Here is a 10,971-nt window from a genome sequence, read left to right on the forward strand (position 1 = left end):
CCTCCCACCCCCATACACCCCTTCTTCTCGTTTTCCCACCCAGGATGCCTCCCTCAGACTCCTCCCTTTCACCCTCCTCCAAGAGATTCCCCTCTCCTTCAGAACCCGGGAAGACTCCTTCCGCCTCCCTTTAGTGCTCCCTGATTGGGGTTCAGCTAAGTCAAAGGGCTAAGGTGAGACTGCCAACAAGCAAGTCTTTTTCCAGACAGTCTTGAGTTAAAAGTGAGGAGTGCTGTATCGGGTGGCTGGCTAGGTAGCTGATGTCTGATATCCTCCTCAGCACCCGCTTCCCAATCATCCAGGTTCCCTCCCTCCACCGCAGATCCTGTCTGCCTTCCCAACCATCCATTCTTTTCCTGGCAAACTTGGAAACCTGCTACCACTTCCTGGCCTCACCCCTACTACAGCCCCCTCAATGGCTCCCCACCACCCATCATCTTGATCTGGGGTCCCTGGTGGACCCCTTGGGGTTGTTTGGGGAATGCTGAATGTCTATTAGTTTTTCCCAGAGAGAAGCTTGCTGCCTCCCTTCAGTATAGCTGTAACAGTCTAGTGCCGCTGGAGTCAGATCCTGGCTCCAGCATTCATTGTGGTGTGACCTAGAGCAAGTTATGCAACTTCTGCAGATGCCTCATCTGTAAATGGTGAAAATAATTTACCTCCTGCGTTTGTTAAGAGCAATGCCACCCTTAGACCTGAGCAACAGAGGCCTCAGCCCTGGGCTCCTGAGTTTAAAGGGCTTCATTCTGGCCCTTCTCTGTCTAGGACAGGACAGAGGGTAGTCCATGCATCATCTCTTCTAGACCATGCTCCGGATATCCTCTCAGGAGCTGACCATGCAGATATGCACCCATAGGCTTGGGGAGTGAGCAAAGGGCAGCTGTTTGCAAGGGATAGGAAGTAGAGGGGACTTGACCTGCAAGTGGAGCATTCCCAGGCAGGCATGACTGGGCCTATCCCTCAGGACCAGAGGAGAGTGGACCAGGGCATGGTTTTTGGACCTGGTCTAAAAATTAAGATCAAGGAAAATTAGTCAAAGGTGTGTGTGTGGGGGGGGGGGGCAATAGGTAAATTTTAACAGTTTGTTATCTTGATTTATAACTTATATTTAGACATACATGTGATTTCCATTTGTACACTTGCCCCAAGCTTCACAAACATCAGAAGTGCACCTGACTGTAAAAATTGAATGAGATATTATTGCATATAAAAGTACTTAGCAGAGGGCTAGGCATAGGGTAAGTGCTAGGCAGAGTGCTAGGCACAGACATTTCAGCTCTTATATGCTCAAAGAGGTCTGTGGCCCAAAAAGGGTAAACCTCTTTCCTTCTCCAAGTTCACACACTCACCCTCTCCTTCCCTGGACGTGGACACTAGATCAACAGGGCCAGGCATCCACACGGCCCACTTTATTTTTACAGCAGGGGTCATGTTTCTCAAAGCAGAGGCTGAGGTAAGACAGGAGGTGAGCCAAAGGAAAGGAAAGTGACCCCTGCCCTGAGAAGAAAGAGGGGAGGGAACAGAACTCACTGGATATCTTTAGATCTTGGTGACAGGAAAAGGTGCCAGTTTCCTCTGTCCCTTCCACCTTACACATTGCCTCACTATTCACCAATTCTTAGAGCTGGAAGGGTCCTTAGGAGATCCACATACCTGACACATAAACAGGCCCAGAGAAGTTGAATGTGTGGCTCAAGAACACAGAGAAAGTGACTCTCAAGGCCAGGATTAGAGCCTCCCCATTATCTGACTTGCTCCTCTTAACCCCATGCTCTCCTCTAAAGAATATCCGGAGGGCTCCACAGCTGGAGGGAAGGGTGCTTGAGAAATGCATTAGCGGACAGAGGATTTTTACATTTATAGAACACTTTCCTCAAAAATTCTCAGAACACGAGTCCATCGATCGAGCTTGGAGGATCCTCCTGAGGGTGCCAGGGGAGCGGGCAACAAAAGCGCAGAGTTCCTTCTCTCCTGCTTTTTCAAAGCTATCGCTTTGAGAAGCCCTTCCTCATTTACCACTCCCTAAGAGCCCCCAGTATCTGAATGGGGATGGGAAGAAGTGGGTGGACAGCTTGGTTCCTTTCCCTCCTTCTGCTGGAAGTCCCTTGAGGATGGGGATTGTGGCTTGGACACAGCCCCCAACTGTGCCCCAACAAGCTTGATTCTTGGTGATAAGATAATGCATATTCAGATCTGGAGAGGTGAGGGTATTCTGGCTCAGAAATACCCTGAAGAGAAAGTTTTTAAGGATGCAAAGAGAGATTGAGCCCATGCCAAGGAGCTGTCAGAGAGCTCAGGCCAGAGGAGATTGGGACTAGATTTAAGGGGAAGAAAAGTTTTTTCCTTGGTGTATGTGTGTGGGCTCATGTAGGTTCTTTATAGCGATTAGTCCAATAGTCCTCTCAAGACCAGGTGGCCCCCTCAGTGCCTGCCTTTCAGGGAACTGAATTGGAGCTAGCTAGGAGAGCTGGTATGGGGGTGGTGGTGTCTCTGTGTTGTGGGAAAGTGGGACTGGCAGTAATGGGGGCAGAGCTCCAGCTCCTGGCCTCTAAGAAATGCTCTTACATGGGAAGGCACTCACTTCTGGGGGTGGTCCCACCTTCTACCAGGGCAGGCAGATGGAAGGTTCCATCCCTGTCATTTCTCAGAAAGCCATCCAAGCCCCCAGCAGGGGAGGAAGGGAAAGGAGAGCTCTGATGAGGTCTCAGAGCTATTTTAAGAGGAGTTCCTCCTAAGTAACAAGAACCTGGCAGGGAGCCTCCTCCCCTCTGTCTCCCCTATTGCCCTTGCACGCCTCCCTCCCCCCCTCCTCCCCCATAAGCCCTCGCGGCTCCTGTGGGGGCATTGCAGGTAACAGTGGCGCTGGCGCTGACTCGGCTCTTAGAGGCAGAGAACACAGGCTCTGCAGGGAGCCCCCGCACCCCCACCTCACAGCTCCTCTTCCACCAGCCAGCCTCAGATCAACACCTGGAGCTGCTTGCCCTCTCCACTTTCCCTGAGCTACCCTCTGGTTATAAACAGGGCCCCTACCTCAGGACTGTGGGACTGCAGGCACCAAGCTTCTCTGCATGCTTTAACTTAAAGTTAAATGCCCCTAAATCCTTCTGCCTTTCAGGTTGGGGCTGGTGGATGCCACCTGGACTAACTTTTGGGAGCCTCCTTCTAGTGCATCTAGGTCTGTTCCCTGCCTGTCCCCACTCACCATTTTTTCCCTCTAGCTCAGAGTGCCTGCTTGCCCCCCGCCACAGACTCTGCATCATCCACTAAAGTTTGGCAGGTGCTGAGGGGGTTAACAGGACAGCATGCACCAACCAACCCGAAAGCATGTGGTTTAGCAGTCCAGGGAGCCACCTTACCCGTTGCTCCCCAGCCCACATTGCCTCAAAGAGTTGGAGTAAAGATAAAACTCTTCCTCCTGAACCCTCCTCACCCATCTCCACTTTCTAAGGGCTCTGGGCACAGGCAGGTAGGGAGCAACCTCCTCCACCCCTCCCTTCCTTTTTTTCTGTTTTCTGCTAGGTTCTGTCCAAACATCCTTTCAGGCTAAGGGGGGTGGGGAGCCCCAGACAGATGAGCTCATTGGGAGGAGGAGGAGAGCAGAGGGAGGAGGGAGCTGAAATATCCTGACTGGGGACATGCTCAAGGGACAGTCCCAAGCTGGAGAGGGCCATTTGCCCACTTACAAGAGCAGGCGTCTCCTTCCCTCACTGCCGCTCAGAGATGGGGTGAGTCCTGGGCATCTCTTTATTCTGGGCCACATTGGGGTGGGGTGTGAAGTCCCAGAGCAGGGTCTCAGCCATCCTACCCAGAGCTGTGTTTACCTCTCTGCTTCATGGGTTACCATAACCCCCCCTCCCACTCCCCCGCCCTCCCATCAAGGGAGGATTGGGGCTCAGGAGGACTGAGGGCTGGAGGCACTGGGAAGGTTTGTCATTCAGCCTGGCTGTCCATGGGATTGCCTTGTCAGTTGAATGGCCAGATGTCATCCTGGAACCCTAGGCCTAGTCCTGCCCATGAATTGGGCACTGAGAGAGCGTGACCAAACCAGAAGCATAAAACGGTATGCAGTGCCAGGCATGACTCTCTGAATGTTCTGGTCCCATCCCCTATGAACATTTTAGTGCAGGAGCAGTGGATTTGCAAAGTAAGGGGAGAGGGAAGATGTGGAGTAAGAGGAGAGATATGGCAGGGGAAGAAGGTATAAGAGAGATGGAGAGGCTGAGAGGAAGGGAGGAAGCATGGGAACAGACAAAAGTCTCCCTGGAGTGAAGGGTAACTTGGAGAAGTTGGGATGTGACAGTCTGGGGAGGAGGGGTAGGCACAGTGAGACAAGTGGCCAGCAGATAAAGAAGAAGTTTTTACAGCTTTCAGTAGTAGCCAAGAGAGGAGAAGGTGGCCAGCAGAGGTCAAAGCTATTTGCATAGAGCTGTGGGGTCAAGGACCAGGGTGGGATGTTAGGTGCTTACTGAGAAGGTTTCGCCTCTGCTTCCAAACACTGCCTCCCTTACTGTGTTGTCCACGGTCATTTTGAGGTTGCTGCAAGTCACCCTTCCTCCACTCCCCCTGAGTCTGTGGGCTAGAAGAGGCCAGTCCACTGCCCTTTCTCAGAGTGTGACGGGTTTGGCATCACACTAGCCTGGGTTTGAATTCTCTGCTCTTTTGTAGCCGCGTCACCTTGTATGTACACATACTTAGTATAGCAGCATCTTTGTCTCCTCATCTGTAAAAGGGAGAAAAGAATGCATATTTGGGAAGTTGTCCTGAGGATTCAGGCAGCTGCTATACATAGAATACTTAGCTCAGTTCCAGGCACATGGTAAGTACTCAATAAATGATGGCTATTCTTATTTCTAGCCAACTCTCTCTCCCATCCTACCCGCCCCCACACACACCCTTCTTTCAGGCTGAATATAAGCCCCTCTCACAGCCCTTCCCAATAGCATCGGCTCCAGTGGAGAGCACATATAGTGTGTGTATGCTAGGGGGCAGGGATGGGGAGGTAGAAGACTTTGGCAAAGCTGGGAAGGCAAAGGAGGCAGAAGACCGAGAGGACTGTCACTTTTCATCTACAGTCATGACTGGAAGGACAGGGGAAGCTTCGCCCTGACTGGTGAGCCAAGGATGCAAGTAAGACTTGGCCTGATCTTTAGAATGAAGTTCCCGAGGGTGCCTACATCCAAATTTCCACCCTCTCCCAGCCTGTTTCTCACCACTTCCCACCATTGATAAATCAGATAAAAATGAAGAGGGTAAAGGGGTACAAGTGTACAGAGGTGGCCTAGGGAAGAGCGTGACTGAATAAGAAGGCAAAGGGGCAGGAGCTTGCCCATGGAGATGCTGTATTTATCTTCAGGCAAGCAAGAGTTAACCGCACTTTTATCATTTGAGTCCTAAAGTGAGAGCTGCAGAGGGCCATTGTCAGTAAACTTAGAAGGCATCTAAAAGTATACTCTGACACATGAATCTTTTCGACAATACCCCCAAGCTATGCTTGAATACCTTCCGGGATGGGGATCTCATTACCGCAGAGAAATTCAACCCTCTGCACAGCTCTGACTTACATTCAATCAATATCTGTCTCTGCCCATCGGCCCTAATGTTTTTCCTTGGGATAGAATGAGATAAGTCTAATCCCTCTCCTCTATGGCCACAGCTCCGGCCACTGTGTTGGCCAACATCTGTGATGCACACTTCCCTTTCTAGCGGAACACACCATCTTCATCTGCCCATTCGTCCACAGAAGTGACTCTCAGTCTGTTGAAGCAAACAGTTTCTAGTCCCTATGCCACAGAGAATTTGTCCCAGTTGAGAAGCAGAGGCAGCTGTGGTTGGGATAAAGGTAATTTTGCCATCGCTGTAAGGGAAAGCCCCTCCCATGGCACCTCCGAAACTCTCAAGGTCATTATTGCCAAAGGAAACTAAAAGCTGCATTTCCAAGCTACCTACATCCAACATATCTAATCTCCCACACCCACCACATCTATTCCCACCACCTCTATCCCTAGTCTTGCTCCCTTTTCTAGCTAGAGCCCTCCATAGCACTGCAGGGGAATGGGGTCCTAGGCTAGGCTAATCTATTTTAGGACCAAATCTACATGCTGTGTCAAAATGCCAGGTTACAGTTCTCAGCTGGGCTTCCTTCCCCAGGATCCTCTGGATCTTTTGTCCACTGACTAGCCGAGCCTTTTGCGAAAGGTGGTTAGCACCCTGACCAGCATGGTATCAGCATGGTAGCAAGCAGCCCGGAATGACTAGAACCCAGTGAGCTTCACGGTGAGAGGTCCATGGGATTCAATGCCACAGGGCCATCTGAGAAGACTTGCTGCAGAGCCCTGCCAGCGTAAACCTTTTGAGTCCCCAAATTGCCCGTGGAGGGGGGCAGGAGAAATAGTGGGGGTCTTCTGCTTCTGTGCCTCCAGCTGCCCAGCCCACATCCCAGCAGGCCTTATCCCAGCCTCCTCTCACCTGAAGTTTTTTAGATACCACCCCCACTCCTGAAAAATGGGAGGAAGACAAGTATCCTGAGAGGGGCCCATGTATAAACCAACACAAGGCCAATCACACTACTGGGTGTGGGAAGGGGACTCTGGGAATTGGAGCTAGTGGACATGTGTCTTTTTGCCTGTGAACATCAGGTTAGTATGGGGAAGGCTTTTACCTGAGGAGGAGACACTTGGGTTCCAGCCCAGGATGTCATTTGCCAAGCATGTGACTTTGGGAGAATTACTTTCCCACTCTGAACCTCAGCTTTAAAAACTGAGCCCTTACGGGAAGCTTGGGGGCCTCTTCTAGTTAAACTCAGGCCCAGATGGGAAGGCAGGCAGGAGCCTGGACTGACGTGTGCTGAGCTGTGCTGAGGGTGAGGCCCAGGAGTGGACCGTGGGGAGAACAGCTGACCCGGAGCCTGCTGGGAGATCCTACCTTAGTCCTTGACTCCTCGTGTGGCCTTAAGCAAATCACTTCTTGTCCTAGTCTTCAGTTTCCCCTTCAGGAAAGTCAGAAGGCTTGGTCAGGCAGTCCTGGGACTCTTTTCATCTCGGACATTATAAAGATCTACTCTCCTACCCCACTCCTTTTGGCCTTCGAGGCCTCTCCTAGGGACTCTGAGAGCCTAGGAATACAGACTCCTATACCATGGCAGTCAGCAGGCCAATGGCTCTGCCTGAGCCCCGCAGGGCTCCGGTGGGAAGTGAAGGGACTGTGGTATTTGAGAGCTTCTTGTACAGGCACCTCTGCCTCAGTTGGGGGACACAGGAAACTGGTGAACAATGCTGAGCGCCCCAAGGTGGAAGCTAGCCCTTCCCCCACAAGGCAGCTCATTCTGCAATCAAAACTAGGCCCCAAGTAGGCTGGACCAAAGGACATTAATTTAGGGGAGATGTCTGAGCAAAATCCAACCCTTCCAGAAGCCAGGCTTAGCTCCAAAGTATCCTCTGGGAGAAAAGCCCTAGAATGGGAAAGATGCTATCTCCACCCCAGAAGGAAACAGCCAAAATCCTCAATGCCTTCTGCTGCTCAGTCTACTCCCCGTGCCTCAGTTTCCTTATCTGTTAAGCAGAAAATAACCCGCTCTGACACCCCACCCTTGGAAGGACTCAGGGGCTGCAGACCTGAGGGCAGACACCCTTTTAAAACAAAGTAACTTTGGTCTTGTTAAATACCAGCCACCTCTGTTTAGTGCTGCCATTTCTTCCCTGCCTTCTCTCTCAGGTAGCAACAATAATCTTTGCAGGCATTAGGACTACCAGTGTCAGGATCGTCCTGGAATATTCTAAAAGGCATCTGGCCACTAACCACTGGCAAAGATCTCTAGATTACCAGAGAGCAGAAGGAAATGACAAAGAAACCAGGAGAAAAGTAGGAACCAACCACTTCAGCATTACCTTGCCATTCAGAAAGTTGAGGCTTTTCTTATCTGGTGAGCCTCCTGGGCCAGGGTGTGTGTGTGTGTGTGTGTGTGTGTGTGTGTGTGTGTGTGTGTGTGTATGAAAAATGCAGAGAGACATAAGAACGAGGACCAAGAGAGAAAAGCACCAAGTGTGCCTGTAATAGTGGAGCCCGTAGGCCAGGGGGTTGCCTTTGGTCCTGAACTTACCGGCTAATTCAGCAGTATGTAAACAGGATACAGCAGTTATGCAGGTGGGATATGAGCAACATGACTCTTCCCCCAGCCATTCTCCTCCGTCTGTGCACGAGGGCAGACTGACCAGCTGTCATCTATTTTTCCCGTGTCCGTAACAGGCAAAAGAGATGTCTGTCTAGTCAGACATGGCTTAGAATCAGAGGGTAGGAAGGATGGCCCGCCTATCTGAGGAAAGAATAGGCCACATCAGCATAACAGTTAGCTTCGAGGGGCTTAAAAGATTGTCATCATCCCAGCAATAACCAACAGCCCTCAAAGAAGTGGGTTGTCAGCCACCCTGTCCCCCGGGTGTTTCTGGGGAGGAAAAGATGAAATATTTGTCAACAAGAATGGACTAGAACCTTATCCTTGGTGGGGATCTGACAATGCCAATGGTTTTACCAGGAAAGGAGCGTCAGGCGTTCCTGTCAGGACCCTAGCAAAGCCTCAAGTTCCTCCACTCTGCACCCCTGAAAAATGTCACACTTGAGGGATGTTTAGGGGAGACAATCTGTTTATTGTAGCAATAGAGCCAAGCAAGAAGAAACTCAGTCTGCTCCAAAAAGCAGACACGTCACAGCAGTCGGGTCAGAGGACCATTTAAGTTTCTCTTCACACCGCCTCTTCCAACCACCATATAGCACATAAAACCTTGAGTGCATAAGTAGTTGGATTTTCCCCTCCAAGCGCATAAGGAGCAATAAGAACATTCCATAATTTGCCTTTGGTGAATCAACTCAAAACACTGAGACATGATTGTTTCCCTCCCCAATGTAACTTTTGGGGTGGACGTAGAGAGATGTTTTATATCTATCTATCTATCTATCTATCTATCTATCTATCTATCTATCTATCTATATCTATATATATGTATATATACCTATACCTCTACATAGACTATGTACAAATGCATCAGCAAGCTTCAATAGAGGAAGACATCAGCAAGAGGCACAGCAAGAGACACAGGCTGTCTGTCCTTAAGACATAAGTAGGAAGGAAATTTTCTTGATTCATCACACGCTCCAACTGCACCAAGCCGTTCCTACAACTTGGGCTATCATTTTGGACCTGGCCAGTATTTTCAATTGTCTATCTGCTTAACCTAATGTTGTAAATACTTATCAGCCCAACCTCCCCAAGAAGACTCACAGGGAGAAATATGGATCCAATCAGCTTTTCCTTTTTACAAGTTGGGAATAACTGTGATTAGTCCATAGCTCGGGGGCAGATATTTCCAGAGCCAGCTGCAAGGCACCTCAAGGCATTTCAGTCCTGAATAATTGTGCTTTGTTCTTACAAGCTAGATCCCATGGGTTGGCCAGCCCATCACTCTTTATAATGGCCCTTAATTAGGAGGAAGAGACAGATAGTAGGAGGATTCAAAGGAGCAGGAGAGGCAGGGACAGTTGAGAAAACCAGCATACTGAACCCTGCAGAGCCCAGTGGTGGGAACATGCAGCCAGAAGTGGGGCTTGAGCCCCGCGGTGCAGGAAAAGGAGGAGCTTGCCCGTATAAACTAGAAAGCAGGGTAGAGAGGTGGCTGCTGCGGAAACATCTCACTGCTTTCCCACCTCTGTTCACAGAAGCACTATTTTGTTCCCAGCCTCATTGCCCTGAGAGAGGCAGCTCTATGAGGCTTCTGTAGGAGATTCTAAGAAGCTTGAGAAGAAAGTGAAGTAAGGATGGGCACCTGGGGCAAAGGTGGTTCCTGGCCCATCCCCATCTGTTCTGACCCCTGAGGCCCGCGGAGAGGTCTTGCTCTCCCTAGGACCCACTGTGTCAGGGCAGAGAAAGGAAGGAACCCAGAAGACTTGGGCTTCTTTATGAAGAATTAGGATTTCTTAGAACAAACCTAGGGAATCCAACAAATAATTCCCCTAAATGTTATGAATCCTGGAAAAAGAGAAGTTCCCAGAATCAGCACAGATCCTTGCTCATCCTGGGAGAGGAGAGTACTTGAGAGGTTGCCAAAAAGTGAAATCTACAAACTGCAGAAGTGTATTACAACCACTCTTGGTTTCAGCTGGCATGAGGTATCCACCACAAACCTTCTCCTTTCAGCTGGTTGGCTTGCAAGATGGGCAATGTCTGTCTGCCTTCCCCAGGCACATGGTGGCTTAGCCTTACCCCCACTGTCAGTGTGCTGATTGGCAGTTAGGTACTGAGCCCAAGAATTAGAATTTCTATGTAGGTTGAACCCACCCCGTCAAGGCTCTATGTGGCTGGTTGCCCATCCCCCACTTTGCCTGGCCTCTCACCCTCTTCCCTGTTGTATCTTCCTTTCCTTCCTTCCCAGGGCTCAGATTCTGGACTCTCTTCTTTCTTCTCCAACTCCAGCCCTGGAACCAGTGGCTGTACAAGTGGAATTAGATACACCAAAAATATTAATCTTGATCCCCACACTGCTGACCTGGCAGTTCCCAACTCTGTTATGGCTTCATGTACGTTCCCATCACCTGACACAGTGCCTGGCACATAGGAGATGCTCAATAAATGGATGTTGAATTGAAGTGAATTCAACTGACTCTCCCATATGCAATTGCTCACTCCCCAAATTGACCATCTGATGGGCAGAGGCAGAGAACGGTCCCTGAGACTGTCACAGTCCTGTCCCCACCCCCTTTCCCCGGACTTATTCCTGCCCTGAGCTCTGACTGCCTGTGCCTTGGCACGACTGAGCTCCTAGAAAGGTTGGAAAGTGTGAAGAGGCTCAGCCTGAGGTAGGGGATGGGGCATTGCCAGCAGCAATGTCCTCACTCCCATCACTCCATCCCTGTCTCAGTCACAGCCTAGAGCGGCTGGGCTCCTGGGCGATGAATGAGTAGGGCTGGACGAGTGTACCTCCTTCA

This window comes from Rhinolophus hipposideros, assembly GCF_964194185.1.
Source record: "Rhinolophus hipposideros genome assembly, chromosome: 10".
Lineage (NCBI taxonomy): Eukaryota > Metazoa > Chordata > Mammalia > Chiroptera > Rhinolophidae > Rhinolophus > Rhinolophus hipposideros.